This window comes from Lactuca serriola, chromosome 8 (genome assembly GCF_051521515.1).
Source record: "Lactuca serriola cultivar US96UC23 chromosome 8, Lser_US96UC23_V15, whole genome shotgun sequence".
Classification (NCBI taxonomy): Eukaryota; Viridiplantae; Streptophyta; class Magnoliopsida; order Asterales; family Asteraceae; genus Lactuca; species Lactuca serriola.
Window position 1 is genome coordinate 31,948,251 of NC_136415.1, and position 21,734 is coordinate 31,969,984.

The window sequence follows — 21,734 nt, forward strand, 5'->3', positions numbered from 1 at the left end:
GAGATCTGATTGTTCGTATGAGAAGATGATTTCGATTGTTGATGTACGAAGGGATCTCGTACGGTTATGAACTGGGAAGCAAGGTCTGTTAATGGATATGTGATAATCGAATGATTGATCACGTTTGTTCATTGGCATCAACTAGAAAAGCGAAGCCTGCTTGATGTTTTGGTTTACAGTCGATTTTGGAATTGGGGCGTACTGTTCGAATGTTTGGAGTCGATGGGTGATGATAGAACGAACGAAGAATGATCGACTATGTTTTGCTGTGAATGAATGATTGAAGACTTCGCATGATTGGAGTCGATGATTTGTTAAAGCAAACTGTTAATTTTGGATTTAAGGGGTTGAGTCGATGATCTGTATGCTGTATGTGTGTTCGTTCGCGTCTAAAGGAAATCGATTTTGGGGTCCCTGTAATGAAAGGAACGAAGCACTGTAAGAACGAAAAGTCGATTCAGAGGGACGATTCAGAGGTTACTGTTCATTCAGTAGGCTTCGTATGCTTCGCATTCGTATGTTTGGGTGAAAAATATTCGTGTGTTTGGTGCCTGAGCTTTCGTACGAAGCGTTCCATTGAAGAAGAAAACAAATATTTTCGAATTGGGTCCCTACTCTTTTAACAAAGTGATACAAATGGTCTAACTTCGAATGTTGGGGCAAGGCTTCAAATGATTGGCAAAAAGCTTCCAACATTTTGATCAAAAAGAAAAATTTTCGAATTCAGCCCCTGAAATTTCGAATGTTTCGCAAACCTTATCAATTCACTCAAGTTTCGAATATTTGACACTTTACACCCAATTTTGAAAATTTTTGACGCTTCGAATGTTTGGGGTGATGCTTCGTATGATTTGTGCACAAGGGCAGAATTTTCGAAGATGGTCCCTAAGACTTCGAATTTTTGGCAATTTGCACCCAAATTCGAAAACGGACAGTTTTTGCTAAAAATTGAAGATTGTGCATATCAATCCCCTGCAGTTTGTGCAAATTGACGCTTTTTACCCAGATTTGATAAAGGGGGAGAGTTTTTCATATTTTGCTGTTTTGGGCGCACCGGGTCACTGTAGAATTTTGAAATTGACAATTTCTACCCATTTTTGAGAAATTTTGTCAAAGGCAATCCGTGAACGAAGCTAAAAGTTCAATATTTTTTGGATTTTCCGGGTTGAAGCACAAAGATTATGCCACATGTTAAGGGGGAGTTTTGACACGAAAAATTCCGAATAGAGCACGTTCTTTTTCCTTGGGAGTTTTATAATCAAATTTCGATTATAAAAAGGGAGAGAAGTTTTATATGGAAATTCGAACTTGAATTTTTCATATTATGCGGATTTGACGACCGAAGTGATCTTGAATTTTTGAAGCTTACGAAGTGATGCAATTGGATGTTTGGAAGTGATGTATTCGAAATGGGTTTGGTTTTATTGAAGATTTTTGGGGTGTGTTTTTAGCGCAACTTTTTGGATGATTATTTGGAGTTAATCATTCGTTGCTGCTCGGATTATATGGTCTCACATCCTAGAGCCCAAATTGAAGAATCATGGAAGAATTGAAGATTGAATTTCATTTTGACATGTGTCACCTTTGAGGCTTAAACTGCGTAGTTGCTCGACTTTGGAAGATTTGAAGCGGGTCATCCCTTCCTAAATTTGAGGGGGAGAATGTTGGGGTGCAAAGTTCTTCATGTATGACTTTGTAATGGGTTGACTTGTGTAGACCCACTTACATGTGGTGCATTAGCCTTTAGACTCAAGAGCTAGTGAGAGTGAGAGAGAGACATGTAAACACCTCTATATATAGTGGGTTTGTCCACTTGTAGAGGTGTGCTTGAGAGATGTAGTTCATAGTGATTAGTAAGTGAGATATTTATGAAGCTCTAGACTAGATCCCTTTTTGTACTCATTTACTATGATCAAATATATCTTTTAGCACCCAAAATCACCGTGTTCAATTGTGCAAACTTTAATTCCTCATGCCAAACCATGTTCTTTGTCACTACACCAAGTACAAGGAATCACAAAAGAGTAAGTTCATTCATGAGTCTATACTAATACAATACTTACTATATGAAGAGATACAATTACAAGAATACTAATACATTACATACTATATGAAGAGATACAATTACAAGAATACTAATACATTACATACTATATGAAGAGATACAATACACGATAATAGAACATACATAATAAGGTGTTATAGCATGGAACAAGTACAAGATCTAACTATACCAATGAATCACTAACGCATTGTTCTAAACAAAAGGTGATAGTTATATTGGGTATACATGATCATAAAATCATAATGTGGATGTTCACGACTTGTAATCATTTCAGGGGTCGCGTTTGGTTCCCATAATATTTTGACATGGAGAGCGTTTAGTATGGGATCTAGCCATCACGTTATACCTTAATAATCATTTTTAGGCAATTAGTACAAAGGTAGTCACTTTATGCAAATACTACAGTACTTACACTTTACAGTCAACAAATACAAAAGGATACAATTACAGTTATTTTATATTATTTTCCTTATTACCTTTACTCTGTGTCACATTCACATAATCGATGAGGTAGATTATATTTGAATAATAATAGTTGTACAAGGAAAAACCTTCACTTATGTAGAGGTTCATACTTTCAAAATAGTCGGGTCTTGGTAGAAGGCTACTTTCAAAAAAGTCGGGTCTTGGTAGAAGGCTACTTTCAAACATTTAAGTCTTGGTAGAAGGCTACTTTCAAAACAGTCAGGTCTTGGTAGAAGGCTTCTTTCAAAATAGTCGGGTCTTGGTAGAAGACTACTTTTTATACTAGTAGGAAATATGAGATTTTCTTGGGTTTTCAAACGCTTACTATTACTTACACACACTTTCATACTTATACAAACTTTCCTTCAAACAATTACAAGTCTTTTCTTTATAGTTTTACAAATCAAAGACACAGAAATACTTATGAATTCACCAGCTTTATTGCTGATACTCGCTTTCAAAATAACTTGTATTCTCAGGTCACAAATCGACAGGTACGACGACTAAGTTTTGTGAAGACGGAGCAGTCAAGGCTCGTCTTAAATTTTGAATATTCATTATGTTGTTTTATACTTTTAAAGAACACACGTGTATTTAAAATTATACTATTAATGCAATGGATGATGTTGTTGCTTGTTTACTACTTTGCATTGTTGTGATACTTTACATGACGTCCTCTGCCCCAGAACGTTTCCGCCGTTCTCGGTTTTAGGGTGTCACAATTTTCGATTCTTCAGTGTTTTGTTGAGAGTTGGGATACTCCGAAGTTGCGCATTGTGTGAAATGAAGGATAGTTATGATATCCTGAAGGATTACTTTGAGGTATCCGTGTATGATGTTGTAAGTATGGGACCGGTGGTTGAGGCAGGATATCGTGATGTTCTGCGATGGTGTTTCCGAGGTATCCGACTATGATGCCCTGAATTCCGAATTATTTTTAGAGTCTTGAGTTTGAGACGGCAAGAGGTGAATCAAGTATCTACGGTTCCAGTGGGAGCCCTTCGGGTATTGATAGCATGAAGGATCATTTAAGAAGGTGGATTGCAGCAGGGAAGGGTGTTTTGTTATGGCGATTGTCGTCGGATATTGATGCATAATTTGGATGAGTGTGGGTACCTATCTATGTTAGTCCGCAGAGCATGAGTTAGAGGATGCAGTGTGGTGTCAACGTGATTATGAGACTGTGGGATGATAAGAGAGAGCGCTGCTAGTCAGTGAGAGGGTGTTGTGATACTGCGGGGAGCCGTAGTACTCACTAGTCAGTGAGAGGGTGTTGTGATACTGCGGGGAGCCGTAGTATTCACTAGTCAGTGAAAGGGTGTTGTAATACTACGGGGAGCCGTAGTATTCACTAGTTAGTGAGAGGGTGTTGTGATATTGCAGGGAGCTGTAGTATTCACTAGTCAGTGAGAGGGTGTTGTGATACTGCGGGAAGCCGTAGTACTCACTAGTCAGCAAGAGGGTGTTGTGATACTACGGGGAGCCGTAGTATTCACTAGTCAGCAAGAGAGTGTTGTGATACTGTTGGGAGCCGTAGTACTCACTAGTCAGTGAGAGGGTGTTGTGATACTGCAGGGAGCCGTAGTATTCATTAGTCGGCAAGAGGGTATCGTGGTACTATAGGAAGCTGTATTATTCGCAAGTCAGAGCATGAAACATAGGAGTGTTAGGCTTGGGTAGCCTTATTATTGAGTTTTTGGGAACCTGGTGGTCAGATTAGGAGCGAGACTGTTGTCTCCTTAATGATCAGGGATCGTTATATACTGAGTTAAGGTGTGGTTATCACAATCAGAAGGAATTGGGGAAGTGACGTACGCATAGGCTGCGAGTCATGAGTCATGGGTTGAGTGGTTCATAAGGACGGGGGGTTCCAATTCTGGTTCGGACCAGACTCTCGAGTTTGAGTTTGGCTCTAGTAGTGCCTTGAGTAGGCGAGATGAGATTCTAGATTCTGAGATGGGTCCCAAATTGAGAGGTATTGTTATCTAGCTGATGTCATAGACATGTGTAGGTCAACACTCGTGTACGGGAGGTACCGCGAGGCGCATGAATCTAGGGAGTGCTGTTCGACAGAAGTCAAGGGTGAAATGATTTAGTGGGTTTGTGTTATTTGTTGGGGTAAAGAGAGCTTCGTGACTTGTGTGTCACCGGGCCGAGGTTGTTGTGTGAGAAGGAAGTCGGTGAGACATTTTGGGGCATGTTATGGGTGACCTTTGGAGGTGCAACTGTGGAGTCAGGAGTTGACTTAGTGCCCAGTATTGAAAAGGGATACGAGAAAAAAAGTTGGGGCTTTCGAATGTGATGTTTGAGGACACTTCTGAACGAGTATGGTTTTTCCTTTGTGTCTGAGGGCAGAGTGTTAACGATTCTATGGCGGATGGGTTCTGATAGCGGTTTAGTGGATGAGCCCTAGTGAGGTGTGGACCCTTCTGTTTCTTGGGGCGTGATTTGGATCTTTTAGCATGTTGGTATTAGTGAGCGGTATCCAATTATTGGATTTGGTCTTGTGAAAATCATAGGACCAGTGGGTTATCAGGGTTGACATTCGAGGAGAGAATATCATGGTGATCACTTGACTAGGTGTTCTGGCGGCGAGTTAGGCCACCAGAGTTTCCAGATATTGGGAAAGAGTATATTGCAGCCGAAGAGTTGGATTAGTTCTGGATTTGGGAGTTCTGTGTGACTTCAGTTGTCCATGGAAGAAGATTTCGGTTTGGCATGAGATCCTTTCGGTGGTGCCTTCGAGTGGTTGGATGTAATTTATATGTGGTTAGGGAGTGATTTCGAGGGTGAAATCAAATTCAATTGGGGGAGAATTGTAACATCCGGATTTCGGGGATATTATTGTAAAGGTTAATACTAGGTTTCAAGGGGGGACTCGACGAGTTGAGGGTCCAAATCGCCGAGTCGAGTCGGGATCCTTCGGGGGATTTAATGATTGGACTCGACGATTCAAAAGAGGGACTCACCGAGTAGATACTGGTCCGAGAAAAACCCTAAGTTTCGGGTTTGGAGCGGATTTAAAGGAACTTATGACCTTGGGTACGCCTCATATCCTCTATGAGAAACCCTAAATCACCATGGGAGCTTGGGGTGAGTTCTTATGATGAAATCAAGTGATTTAGTGAGTTATGTAGAAGGAAAGGTGCACGAATCAATCAAGGAACGAGATGGAGGTTATGGATCTAGCTTATCTTCTCATGCAGTTGTTGTGGAAGGTATGACCTTGCATCCTTTTCATCTAATTGTGATTAGACCTTTAGATCTTGGGAGTTTTAGGGCTTAAGTCCCCTCCTTTTATCTTTGAGCTAAGTGAGACATGATATAAGGTGGGAAACCTCAGATCTGAGCCTTGAGATGTCCTTAAAGGCTATATGCCTCGGCTTTAGTGGCCCAAATGAAGGCTGTTGAGCAAAAACCTTCATAAAGAGTGTGTTTCGGTGTTTTGGAGCTATAACACCGTGCATTAGCGTAAAGATCGAAAATTTACGTAAGTATTAAGCCTTGGAATGATAGATCTATAGATTAGAGTGTTAGATCTAGTTGAAATCGTCTAGATAAGGAAAGGTCTGAATAGACTCGCCGAGTATTTGAGCCGACTCAACGAGTCGGCTAGGGTTTCATGTCTGGACTGTATCGCGATTTAGCCCGGTGAGTCGTGGGGTCAGCTCGATGAGTTAAGATGGATCTTCAAGAGACTTCGAGAAGGTGAGTGAACTCGACGAGTCACAAAGGTGTACTCACCGAGTCGGGCCAAGTGGGACTGTTGACTTGAGTTGACTTCTGTCGACTGTGGGGTCATGGTCAACATAAGTAATAGAGACCATGGAGGGGTAAAATGGTCTTTTATCCACTTCCCAATTATAGAGGGAAAGAGTAATCATCGGTTTAATTAGAGTTGATATTTCGAGTGTTAATTAGAGATATTTGCCTTATGTGTTAGGTGGTGGCGACTTCGAGATTCGAGTGTGAGGATAGCTGCTTTCTGCTTGCCAGGTGAGTCTTCTCACTATACTTTACCTAGAGTGGTAATTAGAGTCATATAACAGAGTATCATGTATGCTATTTATGTGATTGTGCTACACTGCATCATTTCTATGTGATTCATGCCGTGTATGTTCCAGAGTTTACAGAGTTAGAACCGGAAGGTTCACAGAGTTAGGACCAGAGGGTCCACAGAGTTAGGACCGGAGGGTCCACAGAGTTGTAGTCTCGAGTGGCTAATATGTGTTATATGTGGTATTTTGGGGAACTCACTAAGCTTCGTGCTTACCGTGTTATGTGTTATGTGTTTTAGGTTTTCCTCTAGGAATTGCGGGACGACACCGTCTTGATTGTACACACCAGAGAAAGATTTATGAGGATCCTGTATTATTAATGGAGTTATGCTTTGTAATGGAATAAAAGTGATTTTTATACGAGATGTTATGAAGAGTGTGCATTTTAAAGATGAAAAATTTGTTTTAAATTTTCATGTCGTTACAGAACTCCTTTGGCGGCTCACTTTAAACTTGGTCCAAACACTATACCCACTATTAATGAAAAAGCAAGTATATGTTCAGGGTTCCATACTCAAGTGTTGTTGGAAGTCTTATGTATGCAATGGTCGGTACGAAACCTGATTTGGCTCATTTAGTTAGTATGGTAAGCAGGTTTATGAGTAATCCAGGGAAGGCTCATTGGGAAGCATTGAGATCTATAAGAGTATAGAGGTTTGGAACCATTGAGATCTATAAAAGTATAGAGGGTTAATAAGTTAGCATTTCAAGTAAATTCTATGATGAATTGATCGATATAATTTTTTAAGATACCTACTAAACTGGTGTTAATCTAATAAATAAAGGGATCAAAAATGTAAACAATTAATTAAAAGGGAAAATAAATAGTCACCTTATTAAACTTTTTCCTTTTTGCGGAATTGGATTTATCACGAACCTCCATTTCATCCTTTAAAAAACATAGACTAGAATGACACTTATGATTTTCGTTGAGAGGATATTGATTCATGTCACTCAAATTTTCATATGATTTTATGGTTTTTGCATCCTTTAGTTGATGGCCATAAGGTTTTACCATTTCGGAGAAACCTTTATTGTGCCTATATGTTAGTGAAGAAGATATGAATGTGAAAGATATGATTACAAAAAAATGTAATAGCATTTCATTTATTCAAAATAACCAACTGATATAAACGAAACATTGAATGGTGAATTATCCATGTGAATGATGACATATTCTATTCTATGACATAACTCACTCTAAGTTGTCCTAGTAAATGATTAGCTGTAAAACGTGCGTCATGAATGGTATGACTATATCTATAAGTTATCTATATATAAAATTATCAATATAAAAGTCAAACATAGAAATGACAAACTTTATATTGTTTTTGAATTTGTATAATTATGTACCAAAATAAACATATCTACTACTATAAAGTGCCTTCCATAGTGCCTAACATATAACATATTTTACATATTATAGAGAAAAACAAGCACATTTTTAAATATATAGTATTTAAGCCATAAATCTCAGTTTGTATATGACATTTTCATATATGTAATTTTGTAACATCCCAAGGTTAAAACTACATTGTTTGTTTAATATTAAAAGCAATTGTTCCAATGAAAAATTTAAAGATCGAAATAAAACCATTTAATTTAAAACGTTGATCAAAGTAAGGACATATGATTTAAAATTGTAAGCACAAAGATTAGTGAGTTCCCCAAGATTCCACATATATCAAATAATAGTGGGCCCTACGTTAGGGGTATATTTCAACTCATGTGAATCCTATGATCCACCCATAGTCTTACAATCACCTTTCTTGCTATAGCCCCCTGCAGTCTTTCCTGCTATTGTCCCCTATAGTCTTTCATACTTATTCCATGGTACCCCATGGTCTTTGATACCATTTTCATGGTCCTCCCATGCTCTTTCATATAATTTAATTCCATGGTACCCCGATGGTCTTTCATGCAAGAGTCACAAAGGCATTCTAGCATACCATGACACCAAATATCCTACATAGTATTGTAAGAAGCCTCACATAAAATACTCAATAGAAGCTCAAAAACAACCTCAAAACATAACCGCTAACCGAATCTACCTAAATCAAAACCTAAACCAGTCCTTAGTTAAATATTAAATTCTACCGAAGTTTGACCAAATGTCAAGCTGACAAAAAAGTCAACGGTCAACGGTTAAGCAATAATCGACCATCGCGCGACAGCCATTCCACTTGGTCGCATAATGGTCACTATTGGACAAAACAAACACGTGGTACACAAACCACCATGTCGTTGACCACTACTCACCTCGACATGGTGGGCATCCAAAATAAGTTAATAGATTAAGAACTTAAACCTTATCCTCCAGAGCTCAAAAGCTGAGATCTGGACCGATTACCTCTCTGTATAGATAAATTTTCCAAAGTTATCCATTTCTTCTACTTAGTAAGTCAAGTTCTTGAACCCTAACTAGAATTAGGGTAACATGCAAGTGGCCCTAAAGAATGAATTTGAGATAAAGGATATGGGAGCAATAAAGAAGATATTGGGGATGAAGATTCAAAGGGACAGAAGAGTAGGGTGGTTATGAATTTCTCAATAAAATTACATTAAGAAAGTTCTACAGTATTTCAACTATGATCAATCCAAACTAGTTGGAACTCCTTTGGCGGCTCACTTTAAACTTGGTCCAAACACTATACCCACTATTAATGAAAAAGGAAGTACCCGAACAAGGTTCCATACTCAAGTGTTATTGGAAGTCTTATGTATGCAATGGTGTCTACCAGAACTAATTTGGCTCATTTAGTTAGTATGGTTAGAAGGTTTATGAGTAATAGTGGGAAGGCTCATTGGGAAGCTATCAAGTGGAACAAGTGATACTTGAAGAGAACAACAGATGTTCGCTTAGTGTATGGAGCCAATACGAAAACTGACTAGGTTGGATATACTGACTCTACTAATGGTGGTGATGTTTTGAAGCGCTAGTCACGGACATGCTACATATTCATTTTTTTGGATGTTCCATTAGTCGGAAGTCATCATTACATGATATCACTGATTTTTCTACACCTGAATCTAAGTACATGTCCATGACAGAAGGAATACAATAGGAGATATGGTTGCACGGGCTTATTAATAGTCTTGGTCTGAAGGTGGAGAATCCTCACTTGTATTATGACAATAAAAGTGCTTTGAGTCTTGCTAAGAACCCAAAGTATCATGAGAAGACAAAACACGTTGATATCAGGTTGAATTTCCTCTGGGATATTCTGGAAGAAGACAAGTTCAATATTGAAGATTAACACCTAGGTGAACCTAGCAGACATGTTAACAAAGTCGTTGCCCACGGAGAAGTAAACGGTTTACTTGGACTTAGTAGATGTTCGTAGGAGGTAGGTCCCTTTGGGGATGAATGGCAGGATGGGAGAGGAAGTTCTTTTCCAAGGTAAAGTTCAGAGAATACTGAAGTGAAAGTGGATATTGTTAAATGTGACTTGCACATTTTAATCATGCTCATGGAACATTTGGAGCACTTAGATCACAATGGAGCACTTGGGGTTCATAGAGCATATAACAAAGGAACAGATCTTATGAGAAAGGAATGGAACATCAGAAAAAAGAACAAATAAAGTGACAAAGGAATGGATTTTCTAAAAGGTGGCTTGGAGAAACTTACAGTGTCTTGTAGCAACTTGGAGTGGCTTCTAGCAACTTGGAGCAACTTGGACCACTTGGAGCAACTTGGAGCAAGATGGAGCAACATGTTGCGCCATGAAGATGGATGTTATACCAAGAATAGAGGATTTTGCACCATGGGATCATATCTTGCACCATTCAAGAAGTTGTTGAGCCAAGAGGAAAGGAGTTGCGCCAAACGAAGGGATGTTGCACCATGAGTGAGTGAAGTTGCGCCAAGAGGTTGATTTTGCACCATCAATGAGTGGAGTTGCGCCAAGGAGGAGAAGTTGTGCCATCATGAGGAGACGTTATGCCATCCTCATTAGATATTGTGCCATGGAGGTGATGTTGTGTCATCATGGACCATATTGGTACATGATGCACCATCTTGAATCCTTTTTTGTGCCATGTTGATCCACATTTTCCTAGAAGATGATCATACTCAAGAAATACTCCATTTTGTGCAACCATTATGGATGTTGGGCCATTAGTGTTCATGTTGTGCCACCTGTGTAACATGATATTCCACTCTTGTCAGGGTAGTCCATCATGAGCGTTGCTGATACTCATGGGTTGTATGCCATGGAAGAATGTTGTAGAAGATGTTGCATGGAGGATTGTGACTGGTTTACACCTTTCATTGGCCAATGGGATAGGTCCATTAGGGTTTTAAGTCTGATCCCTCAAGTATAAATAGGGATTCGTGCTAGCTCATACTGTATCTTGAATTCTAGAGTGTTAGGTGAATCTCTATGAAAATTGTACTTGTAACCTCTTTTTTAGAGCCTTGAAATAAAGAATACTCCCCTCCTGCATGTGGATGTAGGTCATCTTGACTGAACAACGTAAATACTATGTCTTGTGTGCTTTTAGTTTTTCTAGTTATACGCTTTACATCCTAACAATAATATTGTATTTTCATCAAGAGTTGTCATATATTATACTTTAAGTCTATTGCTTTGACTTTTGTCACGTTTGCAAATGATGATTGTTGGAGAATTTTAATGGGTGTCATAGTGAATGACATAGGTTGAGGCAAAGGAGGAGTTGAAGTTCTCCACACGAAGATTTGAAGAAGGTTTGGAAGTAGGTTGATGTTGTCTTGTATGAATTCATGATATAAAATTATTCTGTTACAATTTGATTTACATACAAAGGGAGTAATTTACCCACATATGATGATTGGTACATAACTATTCTCATGTTCTCAACCTTTTTCTATTTTTGATTTAACCTATATATAATATCAAAGATGATTTAATACTTACCTTACATCACTTGTACCTAAGAATATTTCATATCTTATTGTCACTTTTACTAGAACATAAAAATATCTTCCATTACATCATACTTGAGCAAAATGGAAAACCAACAATGCATTTAACTTGGGCATAAAATATACCACATAATTTAAATGTATCTCACATTATGAAAATAGGTACACACTCTTTCATTATTCAATAAAAAAATATATTTCATGTATATTTAAAGAAAAATTTCAAGTTATTATCTACAAATGCACTTGAAAATTGGTCTTATGATATATCTTCAATAAATATCATAAATCATTAATTATTTTTCACATTTCTCACGCATATCTATTCTTTTTACATTTTAACATACAAAGGCACAAGAATATATGGAAATTTATCATAATATCCTATACATAATATTATATCGACCACATAATATCATAGTAAAAATAAAGATACTCACATGGATAGATTTATTTCATGCTTCTAAGACTCTAGTATTCATTCCTCGATTTTATATATCTTCTTGATTATGTCTAATTAGTAGATGGAAAGACATGTGGAGGTTAAATATGAAAAACCATCCACTAATAACACCATTAACGACCAACATTTCTCCAAGTAACAATGATATGGATTTCATCTCCATCTTCATCCTCCTCATTTAAGAGCCTTTTATAATGTTTCTCTTTTTTCTCCTCTTCCCTTCTTGTGCTTATCTGTCTCTTGATTTCTTTTTTCTTTATGCTAATGAGTCAATGTATCTAGCATGTGTGTGTTTGACCTACTAATGTCGTTACACAACACACCCACATGTTTTCTTTATTCTTTCTTGAAATTTTTTAACTAAATACTGTTTAGTTTAATAAACAGGCTAATTTATATATATATATATATATATATATATATATATATATATATTCAATAATTAAATAAGAGAGATGATGAGGTTATTAGAACCAAAAACTTTCAAATCATCATCATATGACACTTATTTACCTCTGGGAAATATGCCAAACTACATAATTTTATATTTCTAGATAATACTGGTACGATACATATCAAGTAAACAATCCCCCTTGAAACATTTAGGACATTTTGGATTAGCATCAGACACCATCACATGAATGAAACAACTAAGACAACTCATTAAAATTAGTTGTGACCCATGGCCTGGTTCGAGTTGAGTGGTCAAACTAGAGTATGATATCTGTAAGGATGGTGGCGATGAAGGCCATAGTATGTGTGGTTCATTATTTCCGTTTGTTCTAGGTGGAGACATCTTCAGATCCAAATCGAAGTCATCAAGCTTTGATGATATCTTGTTGATAAATTGTTCCAAATTAGTATAAATGTTGTTTTTCAACTTGTTTGTTGGAACCATTGAGATCTATAAAAATATAGAGGGTTAATAAGTTACCATTTCAAGTAAATTATATGATGAATTGATTGGTATAATTTTTTAAGATACCTACTAAACTGGTGTTAATCTAATAAATAAAGAGATCAAGAAAATAAACAATTAATTAAAAAGGAAAAGAAATAGTCACCTTATTAAACTTTTGCCTTTTTGCTGATTTGGATTTATCACGAACCTCCATTTCATCCTTTAAAAAACATAGATTTGAATGACACTTATGATTTTTGTTGAGAGGATATTGATTCAAGTCACTCAAATTTTCATATGATTTTATGGTTTTTGCATCCTTTAGTTGATGGCGATAAGGTTTTACCATTTTGGAGAAACCTTTCTTGTGCCTATATGTTAGTGAAGAAGATATGAATGTGAAAGAAATGGTTGCAAAAGAATGTGATAACATTTCATTTATTTAAAATAAACAACTGATATAAATGAAACATTGAATGGTGTGTTATCCATGTGAATGATATGATATTCTATTCTATGACATAGCTCATTCTGAGCTGTCCTGTTAATTGACTAGCGGTTAAAAAGGCCTCGTGAATGGTATGACTATATCTATAATGTTTCCATATATAAAATTATCAATATAAAAAACAAACATAGAAATGACAAACTTTACTTTTGTTTTTGAATTTGTATAATTATGTACCAAAATAAACATATCTACAACTATAAAGTACCTTCCATAGTGCCTAACATATAACATATTTTATATATGTAATTTTCAATATATAATATTTAAGCCATAAATGTCATTTTGTATATGAATTTTTCATATATGTAATTTTAACGTCCCAAAGTTAAAACTACATTGTCCATTTAATATTAAAAGCAATTGTTCCAATGTCAAATTTAAAGATCTAAATAAAACCATTTAATTTAAAACATTGATCAAAGTATGGACATCAGAGTTAAAATTGTAAGCACAAAGATTGCTGAGGTCCTTAAGATACAACATACATCACATAACAGTGGGCCCCAACTTAGGGGTATATTTCAACCCTTCTGAATGCTATGATCCACTCATAGTCTTACAATCACTTTTCTTGCTATAGCGCTGTTGCAGTCTTTCCTGCTATCGTCCCCCATAGTCTTTCATATTTATACCATGGTCCCCCATCGTCTTTCATACCATTTTCATGGTCCTCCCATGGTATTTCATACAATTTAATTCATGGTACCCCGATGGTCTTTCATGCAAGAGTTACAAAGACAATCTAGCATACCATGACACCAAATATCCTACATAGTACAGTAAGAAGACTCACATAAAATACTCAACAGAAGCTCAACAGCAACCTCAAAAACATAACCGCTAACCGAATCTACCTAAATCCAAACTAAGACCAGTCATTAGTTAAATATTAAATTCTTCCAAAGTTTGACAAAAAGTCAAGCTGGCAAAAAAGTCAATGAACAAGCAACTATCAACCACTGCGCCACAGCTAATCCACTTGGTCGCATAATGGTCACTATTGGACAGAACAGACACATGGTACGCAAACCACCATGTCGCGTACCACTACTCACCTCAACATGGTGAGCGTCTAAAATAAGTTAATGGATTAAGCACTTGACCCTTATCCTCCATAGCTCAAAAGCTCATATCTGGATCGATTCCCTCTCCGTATCGATAAAATTTTCCAAATTTATCCATTTCTTCTACTTAGTAAGTCAAGTTCTTGAAACCTAACTAGAATTAGGGTAACATAGAGGCCCCACTGAAGAATGAGTTTGATACAAAGGATGTGGGAGTAGCAAAGAAGATATTGGGGATGAAGATTCAACACGACACAAGAGCGGGGCAGTTATGAATTTCTCAATAAAAAAACATTGAGAAAGTTCTGCAGTATTTCAACAGTGCTCAATCTAAACAAGTTGGTACTCCTTTGGCGGTTCACTTTAAACTTGGTCCAAACACTATACCCACTATTAATGAAAAAGGAAGTACATCAACATGGTTCCATACTCAAGTGATGTTGGAAGTCTTATGTATGCAATGGTCTGTACCAGAACTGATTTGGCATATTTAGTTAGTGTGATAAGAAGGTTTATGAGTAATCCAGGGAAGGCTCATTGGGATGCTGTCAAGTGGAACAAGTGATACTTGAAGGGAACGACGAATGTTTGCTTGGTGTATGGAGTGAGTATGAATACTGACTTGGTTGGATATGCTAACTCTAATTAAGGTGTAGATTTTTGAAAGCATAGGTCACAGATGTGCTACATATTCACTTTGTTTGGATGTTCCATTAGTTGGAAGTCAACATTACAAGATACGTTGATTTGTCTACAGGTGAATTCGAGTACATGGTCATGACGGAAGGAATAAAAAAGGAGATATGGTTGTATGGGGTTATTAAGAGTCTTGGTCTAAATGTGGAGAAGCCTCTCTTGTATTATTACAATCAAAGTTCTTTGAGTCTTGCTTAGAACCCAGTGTATCATGAGACGATAAAACACGTTGATATCAGGTTGAATTTCATTCGGGATATTATGGAAGAAGACATGTTTTCAATACTGAAGATTGACACCAAGGTGAACCTAGTAGACATGTTAAGAAAGTCGTTTCCCACGGAGAAGTAAATGGTTTACTTGGACTTAGTAGATGTTCTTAGGAGGTAGGTCCCTTTGGGGATGAACGGCAGGTTATGAGAGGAAGTTCGTGTTCACGGTGAATTTCAGAGGATGCTCAAGTCATGGCTGGATGGGAGAGGAAGTTATTGTTCGCAGTGAATTTCAAAGGATGCTCAAGTCAAGGTGGAGATGGTTAAATGTGACTTGCACATTTAGATCATGCTCATGGAACATTTGGAACAGTTAGATCACAATGGATCACTTGGGGTTCATATGGCATATGACAAAGGAACGAATCTTCTGAGAAAGGAATGGATCAACAGACAAAGGAACGAATAATGTGACAACAAAATGGATCTTCCAAAAGGTGGCTTTGAGAAACTTAGAGTATCTTGGAGCAACTTGGAGTGGCTTCGTGTAACTTGGAGTAATTTCGAGAAACTTGGAGCAACATTGACTACTTGGAGCAAGATGGAGCAACATGTTGCACCAAAAAGATTCATGTGGCACCAAGAATAGAGGATCTTGTGCCATGGGATCATATCGTGCTCCATTCAAGAAGTTGTTGATCCAAGATGTAACACCCGGAATCTAGAAGATCAATTGTGGAATAAATCCCCTTTTCTAAGGACCAACTCGTTAAGTTGATGGTGGGAAACTTGACGTGTTGGAGGCTTTTAAGACACACATTTTTATGGACCAACTCGGCTAGTTGGTCAAAGAAACTCGACGAGTTGGACGCTAATTGAGAAACCCTAATTTTAGGGTTTTTCACCCTATTTAAACACCTTAAGTCCTAGGTGTTGGCCTCATTCCCAGCCTGCATAGCATCTATCCCTAATATCGAAACCCTATAGCCTCCTTGAGTGTTACGAGCTCATTATGGATGTGTTTTGGTGTATTTGAAGCTCATTAAAGGAAGAAAATCTTGGTTCAAGGTGGTGTTTCAAGTAGGAGCTCTCAGATCTTGATTCTCTGCTCCATTTCCAACATATTTCAGGTATAAAGTTCTAACCTTACTTAATATTTTCTTAGATCTCTTCTTGGGTTGGATTGTATGCTTTTAGCCATGGATGGGTGGTTGATGGGGAAGTAGAAGTCCTAAGTGTTTATTCTTATAGATCTATGATCTTCATGAGCTCTTTTGGCATAAAGGTGCAAACTTTATGGGTTTAAGGGCTTCATGCATCCATTAAGTCTTTCATTTAGCCCTTTTTGAGCTTTTGAGCTGCGTCTAGTCATTCTTAATCGTAAAGATGGAAACTTTATGTGGCCATCTAGCCTTATGGGGTCAGATCAGCATTTTGGGGTATTGTCTTTGATGATTAAGTACTTAATGGTTAATCCCTCACTCTTTTAAGTATAGGGTTTGGGTTTGGACCCTTTTAGGTGGTTCCTAGGGGTAAAGTTGGAAACGTTACCCCTCTTGATCTCATATTTGTCAATATCATAGTGGTGGTGTCCCTGGAGTCGATAATGTTGACCTAATGTATTAAGATGTGGGTTTCTGGCTAACTCGGCGAGTTTATGGACAAACTCGGCGAGTTGGCTCGACTTTTCCCAACTTCATGGATTGTTAGATGAACTCGGCGAGTTAGGTCAACTCAGGCTGTTGACTTTGACTTTTGACCTTAGCCTTTAACCAAGTTATTCTAAGGGGGTATTTGAGATACTCAGTTTTGTAATCAAGAAAATTATAGGCTTAGGATAAGGCCCATATAGGATTGGGCCCAAGTTGGAAAATTGGGCCATTAGTGGGCCTTTATGGATCTTTTGATTTTGGGCCTCAGTTTTGATTCATGTTGGGGTCAGGGGTAAAATGGTCATTTTACCCCAAATATGGTAGGTGGGCCTTGGGATGGATTATAGTTGTTAATTAGATGTTATTTTGATCTGATAGTTCGGAGGTGTTGTCAGGGCAGCAGCTAGGGGAACTCTTTCACCGAGTTTATGCATTCGAGATGAGTCTCCTCAATATTCTATGGGTTGAAGACACCAATGTCGGCCCATTTGGTTTGTGTATTGTAGGAAGGACATGGGGTGGCCCTTGGCAACCTTTATGCGAGACCATATTCTAAAATCTGGCAGATAATTGATTAGTAATGGTAGAATTGTACGCTAGTTATCTTTGTGATGCTTGCATGAAAGACCAGGAGGTGGCTCCAAGCACATGTATGTAAGACCCAGGGTTGTAGCCCCCGGCCAAGCAAGGAAGTTAACGAGGTGGCTCGTGTCATAATGGCAAGACTATGGTTGGCACATAGCACTTCTATTGATTATGTTTATGTCTGATATGTATGGATCATGATTTGTATGTTATGTAAGGCCCGTTCAATATGTTTGGTATGTGGTATTTGGGTAACTCACAAGGCTATGTGCTTACAACTTGTGGTTTATGCTTTCAGGTACTTCCGTTTCGAAAGGAAAGGGCCCGACTTGATCGCAACACATACACCCGTGTTTTTCGGAAATATGTGATCTTTGGGAATGAACTCTGATACTTGTCTTATTTAAAATACTTTTAAATGTTTGCATAAAGTTACAATGGTGTTTTGATTATAATAAAAATGAAATTTTTATCCTTGATTTTTGAGATGTTTCACAAGAGGAAAGGAGTTCTGCCAAAGGAATGGATGTTGCAACATGAGCGAGTGAAGTTGTGCCAAGAGGTTGATTTTGCGCCATCAAAGGAGGGGAGCTGCGCCAAGGAGGAGAAGTTGTGCCATATTGAGGAGAAGTTATGTCATCCTCATGAGATATTGTGCCATGAAGGAGACGTTGCATCATCATTGACCATCTTGGTACATGATGCACCATCTCGATTCCTTTGTTGTGCCATGTTGATCCACGTTTTCCTAGAAGATTATCATACTCAAGAAATACACAATTCGTGCAACCATGATGGTTGTTGGGCCATTAGTGTTCATGTTGTGCCACCTGTGCATCATGATATTCCATTATGGTCAAGGTGGTCCATCATGTGTGTTGCTAATATTCATGGGTTGTATGACATGGAAGAATGTTCTAGAAGATGTTGCATGGCAGATTGTGACTGGTTGAGACCTTTCATTGGCCAATGGGCTTGGCCCATTAAGGTTTTCGGCATGATCCCTCAAGTATAAATAGGGATGCATGCTAGGTTATTTTGTATCTTGAATTTTAGAGTGTTAGGCGAATCTCTATGAAAATTATACTTGTAATCTCTGTTTTAGAGCCTTGAAATAAAGAATAATCCCCTCCTACATGTGGATGTAGGTCATCTTGACTGAACCAAGTAAATACTATGTCTTGTGTGCTTTTAGTTTTGCTAGTTATACGCTTTACATCCTAACAATAATATTGTATTTTCATCAAGAGTTGTCATATATTATACTTTAAGTCTATTTCTTTGACTCTTGTCACATTTGTAAATGATGATTGTTGGCGAATTTTAACGGGTGTCATAGTGAATGACTTAGGTTGAGGCAAATGAGGAGTTGAAGTTCTCCACATGAAGCTTTGAAGAAGTTTTGGAAGTAGGTTGATGTTGTCTTGTATAAATTCATGATCTGAAATTATTTTGTTGCAATTTGATTTAGATACAAAGTGAGTAATTTACCCTCATATGATGATTGGTACATAATTGTTCTCATGTTCTCAACCTTTTTTTGTATTTTTGATTTAACCTATATATATATATATATATATATATATATATATATATATATATATATTATCGAAGAGGATTTAATACTTACCTTACATCACTTGTACCTAAGAATATTTCATATCTTATTGTCACTCTTATTAGGAAATAAAACACATCCTACAATAAATCATACTAGAACATAAAATATATCTTCCATTACATCATACTTTAGAAAAAAGAAAAACCAACAATACATTTAACTCGAGCATAAAATATATCACATAATTTAAATGGATCTCACATTAAGAATATATGTACACACTCTCTCATTATTAAATAAAAAATATATTTCATGTATATTTAAAGAAAATTTTCAAGTTATCATCTAGAAATACACTTGAAAATTGGTCTTATAATATATCTTCAATACATATCATTAATCATTAATTAATTTTCCCAATTCTCATGTATATCTATTCTTTTTATGTTTCAACATACAAGGGCACAAGGATATATATTATATCAACCACATAATACCATAGTAAAAATAAATTTACTCACATGGATAGATTTAGTTTATGCTTCTAAGACGCTAGCATTCATTCCTCGATTTTATATATCTTCTTGATTATGTCTAATTAGTAGATGCAAAGACGTGTGGGGGTTAAATATGGAAAACCATCCACTAATAACACCATTAACGACCAACTTTTCAGCAAGTAACAATGATGTGGATTTCATCTCCATCTTCATCCTCCTCACTTAAGAGCCTTATATAATGTTTCTCTTTTTTCCCTTCTTCCCTTCTTGCGTCTATTTGTTTCTTGATTTCTCTCTCTTTATCCTAATCAGTCAATGTATCTAGCATGTTTGTGTGTTTGTCCTACTAATGTCGTTACACAACACACCCACATGTTTTCTTTATTCTTTCTTGAACAAATTTTAACTAAATACTATTTAGTTTAATATACATGCTAATATATATATATATATATATATATTGTCACACCCCCAAACCGGAATGGCAGAAACGTTCGGGGGCGGATGACGTGATGCACAGTATCATAACAATTGAATAATAGTAGTCAAAGCAAACACAACCATCATATTGATAATATATATAATTTAAATTGTGTTCGAAACATTGTTTGTTTGAAAACAAAACTTTAGCAAAAATTAAGACGTGACAATACTATGCTCCGTCTTCTGAAAACCTGTGTGTGTACCTGTCTACTGGTTTCCTCAGAATACAAGTGGTTTGAAAAAGTGTCAACATTTAAATTTGTGAGTTCATTAGCATTTTGTATGTAAAAGTATGTGCTTTTCTCCTTGAAAACGTTACTGTATTCATCTAGAAAAAAAATCCCATGTTTTCTGTAAAATGAGTTGTAGTCTTAATACCTTAAGGCCAAAATGTATAAGTTTCTTATGCTTAAAATCTATAATACGAAGTTATAATTTATGTAAGTGGTGTGATCCATACTAGTTCCTCCTATGATTACTTAGTGTATACAAGTTATATATAATCAAGATCGACCGGACAGTCGAATCGGTGGATTTGCCCTAAGCCCACAACCAGACAAGGAACAGGAAGTAAAGAAAAAATCACACATTTGAATCCCTAACGGATCTTAATTGTATATAACCTTAATATATACCTTAAGTAATCATAGAGTTAACACCTGTTAAGACTGTTTGAAAATATATTACTACGTAAATGTGTCGTTGTTTTCTCCATGTGAGTTCTTATAACCATATTGTGACCTAAGATGGTCTGAACACTACGTTCTTCATGCGTCGGAAATGTTAACGACATTTGTCACCCTTGAACTGCCGGTCCAACTGTAGCTAACAATCAAGGTGTGGGATTTGTCACCTGAACACTACGTTCTTCAGGCGTCGGAAACGTTAACGACATTTGTCACCCTTGACCTGCTGGTCCAACTGTAGCTAATAGTCAAGGTGTGGGATTGTCAGCCCCATATAGGTCTGTACACAAATATCTCGCTCTTCATACAAGAGACTCTAGTTATAAGTCAAGACTTTCACTGGTACTTAGGTAAGTACTTGAAGACGTCTCACAAATTTATTACTTCAACGAGTTTACGAGTAGTGAACTGAAAACCCTTTTAGTAAATGAAAATGTAATACCCTTTAGTGAATGAAAATTTAACTTTTCCATAGAGATTTATAAGTGTATAATTATTGTAAAATGAACCATAAAATATACATATTATAGTTTATAATGTATGTTCTGCTAAAATGAAAACCGTTGCGTTTTAACATGTTTTTGCATGTAAATATTTGTAAATTTGGTAGTAAAGTTGATTCACATATTTAGTAATTTCACGTAAAAATGCATATAAAAGGTAAGAAAATGTAAGTAGTGGTTTGTTTATTTACACAAATATTCTTGTATTATACTTGTATTCCCCCCCCCCCCTAAAACATAGAAAAAAGATGTGAAAAATGTGGGGGGTATGAACATACCTTGAGGGTGATTGCAGTTAGAATCTAACTAGAAACGGTCAGCGGTTCGTGATCATCGGGCTCGAGAAGCAGAATGCCTTCAACAAATAAGAGAGAGGGAAGAGGTTTAGGTGTAAGGAAGCTTAGAGTCGAACTTGCTATT